Below are 10,922 nucleotides of genomic sequence, written 5' to 3' on the forward strand. Positions count from 1 at the left end.
CCAGAGCAGTGCAAGTGGAACACAAACTTGCCAGGGCTGCTCAAGCCATTTAGCACAACTGACGATTGCCTTCCAGTGCCTGAGAACGTTCCTGCGCACGGTTTAATACATTGCCATCATCCCAGCCAGGAATGTCCTTAGGTCTTAGATAACTGGGTAGAAGTTGTCAGGCCTGGCATTAGTGACCTAAATGCTGTTGAAGTGGAGGAAGGAATGCTGTCTCTGAGTGACCTGCATCATGGTAAGTAGGAAAGATGGGTCCTGAAGAGGTGAAGACACGCTGCTTGTTCAGACGCCATGGTGCAATACTGTGGAAGTGCAGAGAGGAATGGGCAGTAGTGCTCATGTGTAGGTGAAGACTGTTTGGTGTGCCAGAGGGCAGGAGGTGACAGTGCCCCATGGGCTTTGCAGTGGCATAGAATCGTAGAATCATAGAATAGTTAGGGTTGGAAAGGACCTTAAGATCATCTAGTTCCAACCCCCCTGCCATGGGCAGGGACACCCCACACTAAACCATGCCACCCAAGGCCTCATCCAACCCGGCCTCGAACACCGCCAAGGATGAAGCATTCACAACTTCCTTGGGCAACCCATTCCAGTGCCTCACCACCCTCACACTAAAGAATTTCTTCCTTATATCCAATCTAAACTTCCCCTGTTTAAGTTTGAACCCGTTACCCCTTGTCCTGTCACTACAGTCCCTGATGAAGAGCCCCTCCCCAGCATCCTTACAGGCCCCCTTCAGATACTGGAAGGCTGCTATGAGGTCTCCACGCAGCCTTTTCTTCTCCAGGCTGAACAGCCCCAACTTTCTCAGCCTGTCTCCATACAGGAGGGCATTGTGGTGTCTTCTCTGGTTTCAGAAGAAGAAAATGGAGTGGAGCTCTGTCACATGTGGAAGTGTCAATGTGGGAGCTCAAGTGTTCATGTGGGAGTGCAGACATGTGCCCATACCCCTGGCTGGCAAATACCGAATAAGCCAAAGTTAAGCCTTTATTGGTTAAAAGGATCACTAGTTCCCAGCTTTACTGGCACATCCTCACTTTTGGCCCTCATGCCTCTGTAAGACCTGCATAATTTACTCCCCTGTGCCGTGTGAGAGGCTGTGATTTGAACTGGTAATCTGGTCTATCATCTCTGTAGTGTACGCACATAAACCCTACAGGAACATAAATATCACAGGAAAACTGTTCATTCAAATCCGTACATTTATGTGTGGGTGTGGCATGGAGCCAAGTACAAACTCCCTCAGTGGTAGCATATGCACATACACAACAGGACCATCTGTCCTCTATGTGTCTTTCATAAGGGTCTGTGAATTCAGAAGTGTCACTATTTGTTACAAACCGTACATTTAAATATCAGAATTACCCTTAAAACTAAAAATGCACGTAAGGCATGACTGTGAATTAAAAGAAGTGGCTAAATACATTGCAAGTCTTTTCACAATCATGGGTTAGGCTATGCATCTGGCCCCACAATGCTCTGACAGGAAACCAAACTAGACAGTGTGTCCATTTTCTTGTGTGTGTGTCTGTGTCTAGTTACCCTAGAAACCATAATCTTCATTTCTGAAGCAGTGGGCAGGTGTGAAGGAGGCAAAGCCACTGGAGTTTCTGCCAGGACCCTTTCTAATTGTACGCTTATGTTATCAGATGTTTAGTAAATTACTTAACACTTGTGTGTTAGATTAAATTCATTAGATATTTTGTAATCACTGCAGAATTTGTGGGTCATAGCTCTGATTCAGAGGTAAGGTTTATGGTTGACTGTGTTATTTAATTGCCACTATGTATTTATATAGGCCAGAGTCACAGATACAAGCTGAGATTTACAGATCTGCAGCTCTTCCCATGAGATTTCAGCATACTTTGTCGTATGTTATCACATTTCATCCCAACAGCAGCTACACCGGGGAGCAAAAACGTTTAGTCCCAGCCTTGGGCCGGGATTTGTCTGTCACGGGATGCAACAGGAGTCTCAGCGGATCCTCCTCAGATCTCCCAGCACGTTCTTCTGGAGCCACCGCATGCCCTGTGCCGGTCAACTGGATGTCAGGCTGCTTAGCAAGACTGGCTGTGAAAACCTGTAATTGCGTTTGTGTTGTTAATTGGCTTGAGAAGGGGTTAAACTATTTACAGAGATGTTGTCTCCCAGGACTAACAGAATATGGAGGACTTGCCACAAGTGAACACAAGCGACCTGGGTTTTTAAATAGCAGTGAGGGACAATAGTTCTTTCAGGCAGATAGCTACTCTTTAGCTAAAGAGTGCAGATCGGAAGAAGGCAGGTTTAGGGAGCTGCTGGTAGCAGTGTATTTACACAGACTTAAAATGTTATCCTGCTCCTCATCATCCCTTCCAGTATGGAAAGGTACAGAGCAAAAGAAGGATGCAGGTCAGGCTTTTTATCTTGGAAGCAATGGGCCTTCTTTTCCATTCCAAAAATAGAAACATCTTGTTTTACAAATACTGGAAAGAGTATGTTAAAGCCTGGGTATTGCTGTAGGGTGACTCGGGCAACTCAGACTTTCTCCTAGGGCGAATGGCTGGCTGCAGTGTCCTGGCTCAGGGTTTGGCAAGTGGCTGGGTGAGAGGAGATCAGTGGGTTGGTGGAGGTGCCCCTGGGTACACAGGATAGCACATCAGTTTTCATTTCCATGCCGAATTAGCCCTTACTTTCCTTCACTCTTGTCTGCACTTTCAGCCCGATCCTGTGTCAGCTCCTTCTTGACCCATTGTCCCAGCCCACAGTTAGATGAACAGAACAGTGAATCTTGCAGACATTAGGAGGGAGGGAAGTGGAAAGTTTTTGATGGCATTGGTTACATATTGCAATTGAATGTGGTCCAGGAGCTGTATCCCGTGGCCTGGTAATCCTGCAGAGGATCTGTCTCACTCTACCTGAATAGCAGAGCTTTAGCTGCTTTTTCACATGGCTCATGGCTATTAGCTATTTGCAGCTCTGTTTAGCATAGTCCTGTATCTAGCTGTTTCTGGTTAACTTTACAAAAACCCTGAAAACACTCATGACATAAGGTAAGGTCCGATGTGTTGTGTTAGCTAGTGTTTTGTTAGCTTTAAAAGGGTTATTCATCAGTGCTGATGTGTGTCCTTTTCTGTTTAGCTGAAACATGCCTTTCATCTTTGATCCTGCGAATGGGGTTCTGGAACAGTTGGGCACATGCAGATGCTCTTGCAGGGACTACCTCACCCTGCTTTGTGGGAGTCCATTGTCTAAACAGTGGTGTGTGCATCAAAAGAAAAATGTATAAAATACTTCCCAGCAGGTTGCCAAGAACTGTGCTGGCAGAGAGGGAAATGGTGTGAATTTTCCTCTTTGGATAAATAGGAACAGACTAGCTACTTCATGATCTTAACAGCCCAGTCTGAGTTCACAACATGCGTGAAGAATTAGATGCAAAAGTCTTCAATCTATTTCTTTCTGTTCTCATGGCCATGGCAGCTGGTGATCCACCCAGAGGTGCTGTTGAACACCAGCAGCACCCCTAATGATGCGCTCCAGCCAGGGAGAATTTTCTAGGGAACATCCTTTGCAGATTAAAGATTCAGATTTATCTTTGTTCCCCGCTTCCATGAATTGTAGCCACAACGTTTCACCTATTGGCTTTTTTTGTCTTCCATGGTTAAAAAATAATATTATTTTTAACCAAAAAGTTGCATGCTACTTGTTCAAGATATCTGCCATTCAGAAAGCATGCTTAAAAAAGTCTTAGATGCTCACTTTTTTTCTCTTTGGATTAAAAAGACATCATCACAGCGATATAGGCAGTAGCTACAAAGGGATTAATGAGCTGTAGGAGTTGCTAGGTGTATCTGACCAGCGCATATTCAGTCCCGCTTCCCTCTGGTCATACGCAATCTCTCTGCAGTTATTCCAACAGGGTGCCTTTTGTTCAAAAGCCCTGGTTCAGGAACTGGAATCTCTCTGCCTCCAATGCAACAATCTCCAGCTTGCTGGTGACATTGAATTTGACATTTAAATTAATCAAAATTGGTCTTTTTTAGCTCAAGAAACTTGAAAACCTCTTATGCAGCTATTTCTTCTCAAAATACATACTTTTTTAAAATTACAGGAGTGTCTGCACACTATAAAAATGTAGCATCATGCAAGCTCTCTTTGGGGAGACACTTTTTAGCAGGACTTGTTGCTACATGACTGAGAGGTGATGGTTTTATACTAAAAGAGGGGAGATTCAGGCTGGACATGAAGAAGAAATTCTTTACAATAAGGGTAGTAAAACACTGGCACAGGTTGCCCAGACAGGTGATGGCTGCACCATCCCTGGAGGCATTCAAAGCCAGGTTGGATGTGGTTCTGGGCAACCTGATCTAGTTCAAGATGTCCCTGCTCACTCATCTAGATGACCTTTGAAGGTCCCTTCCAACCCAAACTGTTCTATGATTCTATGAAACTCATGTTCTCTGGTCAGGACTTGTTCCTGATGCAAAGTCAATCAGATTCGAGGTCTGACTTTTATTGCTAAAATTTTTAAATGTACATCCAGTAGAATCAAGTGAAAACTGTTCATTTTTTGTTATGAAGACTTAAAGAGTGGAAGCAACTCATTGTTCTTACCATATAAGCTCTAAAGGATAAGAAGTCTCTTCCACCTGAAGGTCACCATAATTCTATATAATTTAATCAAATTCTCTTGTCTTTATCATACTAGTGCCTTTAAATGTTAATTGTTAACAAAGTTACAGAGAATAAACCCCAGGCACTCCCCTGTGTTTCCAGGGAGAGGGAGTTACTTGGAAGCACTAAATGATGGCTGAGTGTGTCTGGGAACTGAAATGCAGAGCTTAAGAGACCCTCCCAAGGATATACAACTAGTTAGATATAAAGATAACTTGAAAGTTCACAATGATACAGAAACAAACAAAAGCCTAAAGAAACCTTTTCATTTTCTTTGGACCTCTGTTTTAGAGGCAATTTTCTGGAGTAGCCTTCACAAATATATCCCATTTTTTCAGCACAGGGAATTTCTCTTTACCTGATGCCAATGCCTGTTCTTTCTACATGCTGAAGACATGCTTACACGTTTTGAATAGGCTCGTGTCTTTTGTCCAGGTCATGATGGACTGTTGAATAGTGGTTAGTACTGCTTGACTGTACCTGCTGTCAGCAGGGAGGAGCTTGGGCTGTATGTGACTGCCACTGTGGAACACCATGGGGTTATGCAGAGGGGTGACAACTGTAGGCCCTGCCCTGTGAATAATGGAAGGATGAAGTTTCATAGTTTTTTGACTGTTTTCGCCACCAAAAGGTGATGGGGAACTGTGATGGACTCCAAAGGGAAGTTGGGACTTTATTAAGCACTGCTGGGAAACATACTTTTGGGAAGAATTTGGATGGTGCAAAGAGAAAATGCTGCTTGTTTCAACAGAAAGAAAGGACAAAGTGGTGGGATGAGGAAACATTTGTGAAAGGTGGCCTTTGTCAGCAACTTTTACCTCTTGATTGATGCTGAGCGTTGGAGTGACTTACACAAACAGAGCAAGCTGCATGGCATTGTACTTTGCTGACTTTAAACACAGCAGGGTTTGCCTTTGCAGGTTGTGATCAGTTTTTGATCAGTGAATTGAGATAGGTCATTCCGGTTGGAAGTATGCAATGAATAGGTAAAACATCCTGTTACAAGAACAGAACCTGCTAATCAATCAGTTATAGATATAGGTAAGTAATATTTAGGAGAATGTGAATTTGCCCTGGCAGATAGTATGTCTAGACCTGTTGTAACAGTTAAGCACAACAGATTAGTGATTTAATTTACTGGCAAACGTGTAGCCCATGGGTTTTAGTTTACTCAGCCGTGGGAAAAGGCCAGGTTGTTAGCCCTTCTTCTTGCCAGAAGAGAAGTGATGACAGCTGAAGATTTACTTGTCTGTCACACTTCCCTGCTATGGATGAGAAAGGAGGCCAAAGGGAGGATTAAATAAGCAGAATAACTGAAAGGAGATATGTAGGGAGGGCTGAGGAGGTTGAGGTAGAGCTTTCTAAAAGCTAACCTGACTGGTAGAGAAAGAAACTTCCTAACAGCCATGACTATACCGAGGGAGATGTTCAAGCCAGTGGAGATGAGTGACGTGACTATGCCCACTGGAAAAGCAAATAACTATGAGATGGCAACAGCCAGAAACAAGGCAGAGGGCCCTCTGAAGACCAGGAATGTAGTTTTGGGCTGAATTCAGGACTGTGAGTGCAGCCAGCATAGGGAGCAATACTATATAAATGCCTCTATCTCTGGAGACTTTTTATGCAGCCTCTATTCCAAAATTCTCAGCAAGATTTAAGCATATGAAGAAAAGACAGCCACTTCAGGTACACAATGCAGTGGTTAAGATGCTTCTATATCAGATTTTATCCTGTTTTCATGCCTAACTCTAAGCCATTACAGTGGTTGAAGGCTGTCTTCATAAAGTTGCAGTGTGGTCTGTGACTTTGCTGTGCATGGTCACCAAGAGCTGCAGATGCCAGCCTGGGGTCTGCACTGTGTTCCCATCACTTCCACACAAGGTTAGGACTGCCTGGGCAGGAGATGAGACTTCAGTGGGAAGGGAAAACTGGGGTGCGTGAGGGAATAGGTAAGAAGCGGGTTTTTAGAAAACTGTGAAATTAACTTCCTTTGAATCAGAGACCCACTAAGTTGCCTTTAAGCTCACATTTCCTCAACTTCTCTAAATCAAAGAGTAGCAGCCTGTGTGTATACATGCATGTATAAATTCACGCGTACACCTACAGAGCACCACTTGCCCTCACGCTCAGCACTCCTTTGTAATACACACATGCTCAGCACACCGCTTGAACTCACTCAGTGTTATCCTGCTAAAGATGGTGTAAGAAGCTGCATAGGACAGAACAATGCATAGGACTGCACTGGAATTGAATAAATCTTTCTAATCCTGTTTGTGAGGTAGAGTTGTATTATCAAATTAAATATTGTATTATACAGTAAATTACGGCAAACATTCAGGGTTCTACATTTAAGAGGGAGGCTGCTGGAGAATTTGTTTAACAACAAACTGTAGATAATTGGCAAGTCCCTACCATATACTGTGGCTAGACAGCCACCTTTTCTATTCATGGCCTGGACTGACAGAAAGTTGTGTGGGAATAGGTAGCATTATTCTAAACTGAGGAATTAAGCCATGTAGAGGGGTAAGAGTATATTAGCTGAAGCAGTAGTAGCTTGCGCTTGTACTGTACTAACCTGCACATAGTACGGCTTGTTGGCTTGGGGCAGGAAGAGGACTCGCTTCTGTTTGACTGAATGACACCCAGCAAAAAATCCAGCACTGGATTTGCAAGAACTTAAAACCTTTAACTGATGAGATGCATTAGCAAAATGTTTTAAGATCTTGCTTTTGGAAAGCCTGATTTTGCAGTTTAGTGTTAGGATCTAAGAACAGATCAAACATGTTCTTCTGGCTGATATACTTACTCTGTGTCCAGTGAAATGAATCCCAGAAACCAGATGGTTTCCAGTGTATCTGTCCTTATAACAGGTACATGAGGGGAGGCTTCATGCTGTGCATTGGCAAAAAGAGACAGAGTCTTGTGTATGTGAGGTAATGTAACTGAGCAATCACTTCAGTACATGGAGTCACTGGAGTATAACCATGTAAGCTGTAATTTGTACTGTCTTGTGCTGTGATAACAAAGGGTTACAAAGGAAGTTTCTGGCATGGGATAGAGAAAAATCCTGATCTTCCAGATCCTTAAACAACATCCAGACTGCTGGACCACATATCACATGCAACTTTATCCTTGATTGGTCTGACAGTCATGAAGTAGTGCTAATACCTAACTGTGCTAATCTGTCCCTTACTGTCCTTCCACCTTTCTCATACAGTATGTCTCTATACACCTGGAGGTGTCTCTTGATACCTATGGGTCCCTTGCAGCACTGGTAACTCAGCTGTGCCCACAAAGCTGTTAAGAGACATGCACCTTCCTTCTTACCTTCAGCTGTATTGAAGGGAATAAGAAATTTCAGAACATAGGCACATATGAGCTAGTGGATAAATATAAATCTCTGCCTTTGGGTAGAGCCTAACCGATGGTTTCAGCCTTGCATTCTCACTCTTTTTTTTTTTTTTTTTTAAAGTCTGTTCTGAAAGGGCTTAGGAACCAGCCTTTAATTAACCAGTAAACAGAGTCTCTTGCCACTGAGGAGGAGATTTAGAAGATCCCTTTAATTACTGAAACCAGATTTAAGTTTGATTGCAAACACCAGTTTGCTCTCTGTTCAAGTGAAGTGAGGTGCTGGTAATGTGTTATGAAAAGCTTTTATTTGCATCATCTTTTCACTCCAACTGAAGCTTCTATGACATAAAGGGAGGACTTCAAATCCAAATGTCAATGCAGTTCTGTTGTTTGAACTGTAAAGGTGAAATTGGATTCACATGATGGCTCTTGAAATTTAAAGCAGTCTTCTCATGGATGATTTGTCCTTGTTATGAGATCAATGACTCACGGTGTGTCTTTACAGCCCAGCTGCACAAGCCAGAAGTAGACCAAGAACCTTGTTACATTAAATGGATGCTCTAGGTCTAGGTTTACAAGTAGTTCCAAGAACTTCCTAACTGATGGCATTTTTCTAGGACTCCAGATGGTTAGTGAGCTACTTGTCTTCCAAGCAAGTACTGAAGGCTGTAAATGTACTACTGTTTTCCTCCCATGCCTTGCCCCCCCTGCTTGTGTATACAAAATTATGTTAATCCTGCTATTCTCAGTGCCCCTCCTTTTTGGAACCATCTGGTTTAAATTTTGCTTACCTGCTTAGTGTGAAACAAGTCTTCTCTGCCTGACTGCATAAGGAAGTCACAAGTCATTAACAGCTAATCTTAAAGTACCTGGTGGTAGTAGGCATTCTGCCTACGATGATACATTTTTCTAAGGTGGGAAAAAAAATGTGTTGAATGCTCAAATTAAAAATGATGACTGAGTTAGGGAGATAGCTGTAGGACTTCACCATGTCCCAGAAATCATCTACAGTTGCCTGGAGAAAGTCCGAAGTATAAAATACTTCGATTTGAAACATCAAATCCCCTTCAGCAGCAGCTTCTCTGGAGTTGCTTGCTCTCAAAGCTAGAAGCTGGCTCGGAACAGGTTTGACCAGTTTCTGCAATTCAGAGAACAGTTTAAGTAGTTATATACTAGTGCTGCTGGATTAATCTGTGTGAAAATCCCCCCATTGCTCCAGTCACTACCACAGTGTGCTAGGATGAACCTCTTCCTCTGTTTCAAGGGTTATTGAGCAGCATTGGTGTCCGGGGTAGCTCAATAACTGCAGCAGCAGCAGCGCCCATACTGCCAACTCTACAAGCATGGAATTGAGAAGAGGTAAGGAAGCAGAAGGAAAATGCTTAACTGGAACAGCTGTGGAAGAACATGATGAGGTCCTGTGGCTCTTTCTTCAGGGAACGCGCTCTCTCCTGCACTTTCAGTTGCTTCAGGGTATATGTTAGCCAGCTCTGTTTTTGAATATGTCATGGTTTAAGACCAGCTGGTAACTCAGAACCATGCAGCCCCTTGCCCACTCCCCTCACTTCTTCCTTCCTCCGCTCCCAGAGGGATGGGGAGGACAATCGAAAGAATGTAACTCCCACAGGTTAAGATAAGAACAGTCCAGTAACTAAGGTATAACACAAATCACTACTGCTGCCACCAATAATAATAATGATAAGGGAAATAACAAGGGAAGAGAACACAACCGCTCACCACCCACCGACTGATACCGAGCCCAACCCGAGCAGTGATCTAACCCTTCTGGGTAACTGCCCTCAGTTTATATGCTGGGCATGATGTGCTGTGGTATGGAATACCTCTTTGGCTAGTTTGAGTCAGGTGTCCTTGTCTCTGCTTCCTTCTGGCTTCCCCTCCTCCCTGGCAGAGCATGAGACTCAGAAAGTCCTTGGTCAGAGTAAGCATTACTGAGCAGCAACTAAAAACATTGGAGTTACCAGTGTTGTTCCCAGGCCAAAAGTCAAAAACACAGCGCTGCACCAGCTACTAAGAAGGAGAAAAATGACTGCTACTGCTGAACCCAGGACAGGATGTAATTTGAAAACAGCTAGTAGATAATGAGCTTTGGAGGAGAAGGCTTTCAGCTCTTAGTCAGGGCCAGGTTATGGAAGGAAAAGAGAGGATGAACAGATGTTGTTGTAGAGGAAGGGAATAGATGGGGGCATTAAATAGGTGGGGAACAACACACTAACAGAAAAGATCCAGGCCTGCTGGCTTCACATCATGCCAGGATTAATGGTTGAAATATCTCTAGCTATTATTGAATTCAACAAAAACAAAATCTGATTTCTTACTGTTGTAAGAATTAATAATTCTGTATGATATATATACTATATATTATATAATAAGTAAGAAACGTAATTCCGTATGTCAGGATATCCCACCCCACACAATGAGATCTGGTGCATGCAGACATTCTAATGCAGACCAAAAGAGGATTCTTATGCCCAGAGCAAGACACCCAGCATGTGATGCAAACAAGTGTTGTCAGATGTCAGTGTAAGGAAAGAGAGGAAAGATCAAGTAGAGATTCATTTTGGTGGCTCTGCTGTTATGCTGCTGTGAAGGATTTATGGGCATTAGGCCAGGGCTATTGATTCTTAAATGCTCATTCTGAGGCCTACTGCCACATTTCCGGTTCTTCTATTCTCCTTAGCAGGACATGATGGAAATGTCCTATTTTCCATGCTTCTCCAAAATCTGCTCTGAACTGCCTAGAATGAATACAGGTCAGAGAATATATTAGCCTCTGATTTGGCTTACAAGCTGATTTTCTGCAATGGTAACTGTCACTGATTTTATCTCAGAGATCTCTACAACAGCTCTTCATGTTTTAATGTGTTATTCCAGGCTTCGTATCACAAATGTTG

Source organism: Psittacula echo (assembly GCF_963264785.1).
Source record: "Psittacula echo genome assembly, chromosome: Z".
Lineage (NCBI taxonomy): Eukaryota > Metazoa > Chordata > Aves > Psittaciformes > Psittacidae > Psittacula > Psittacula echo.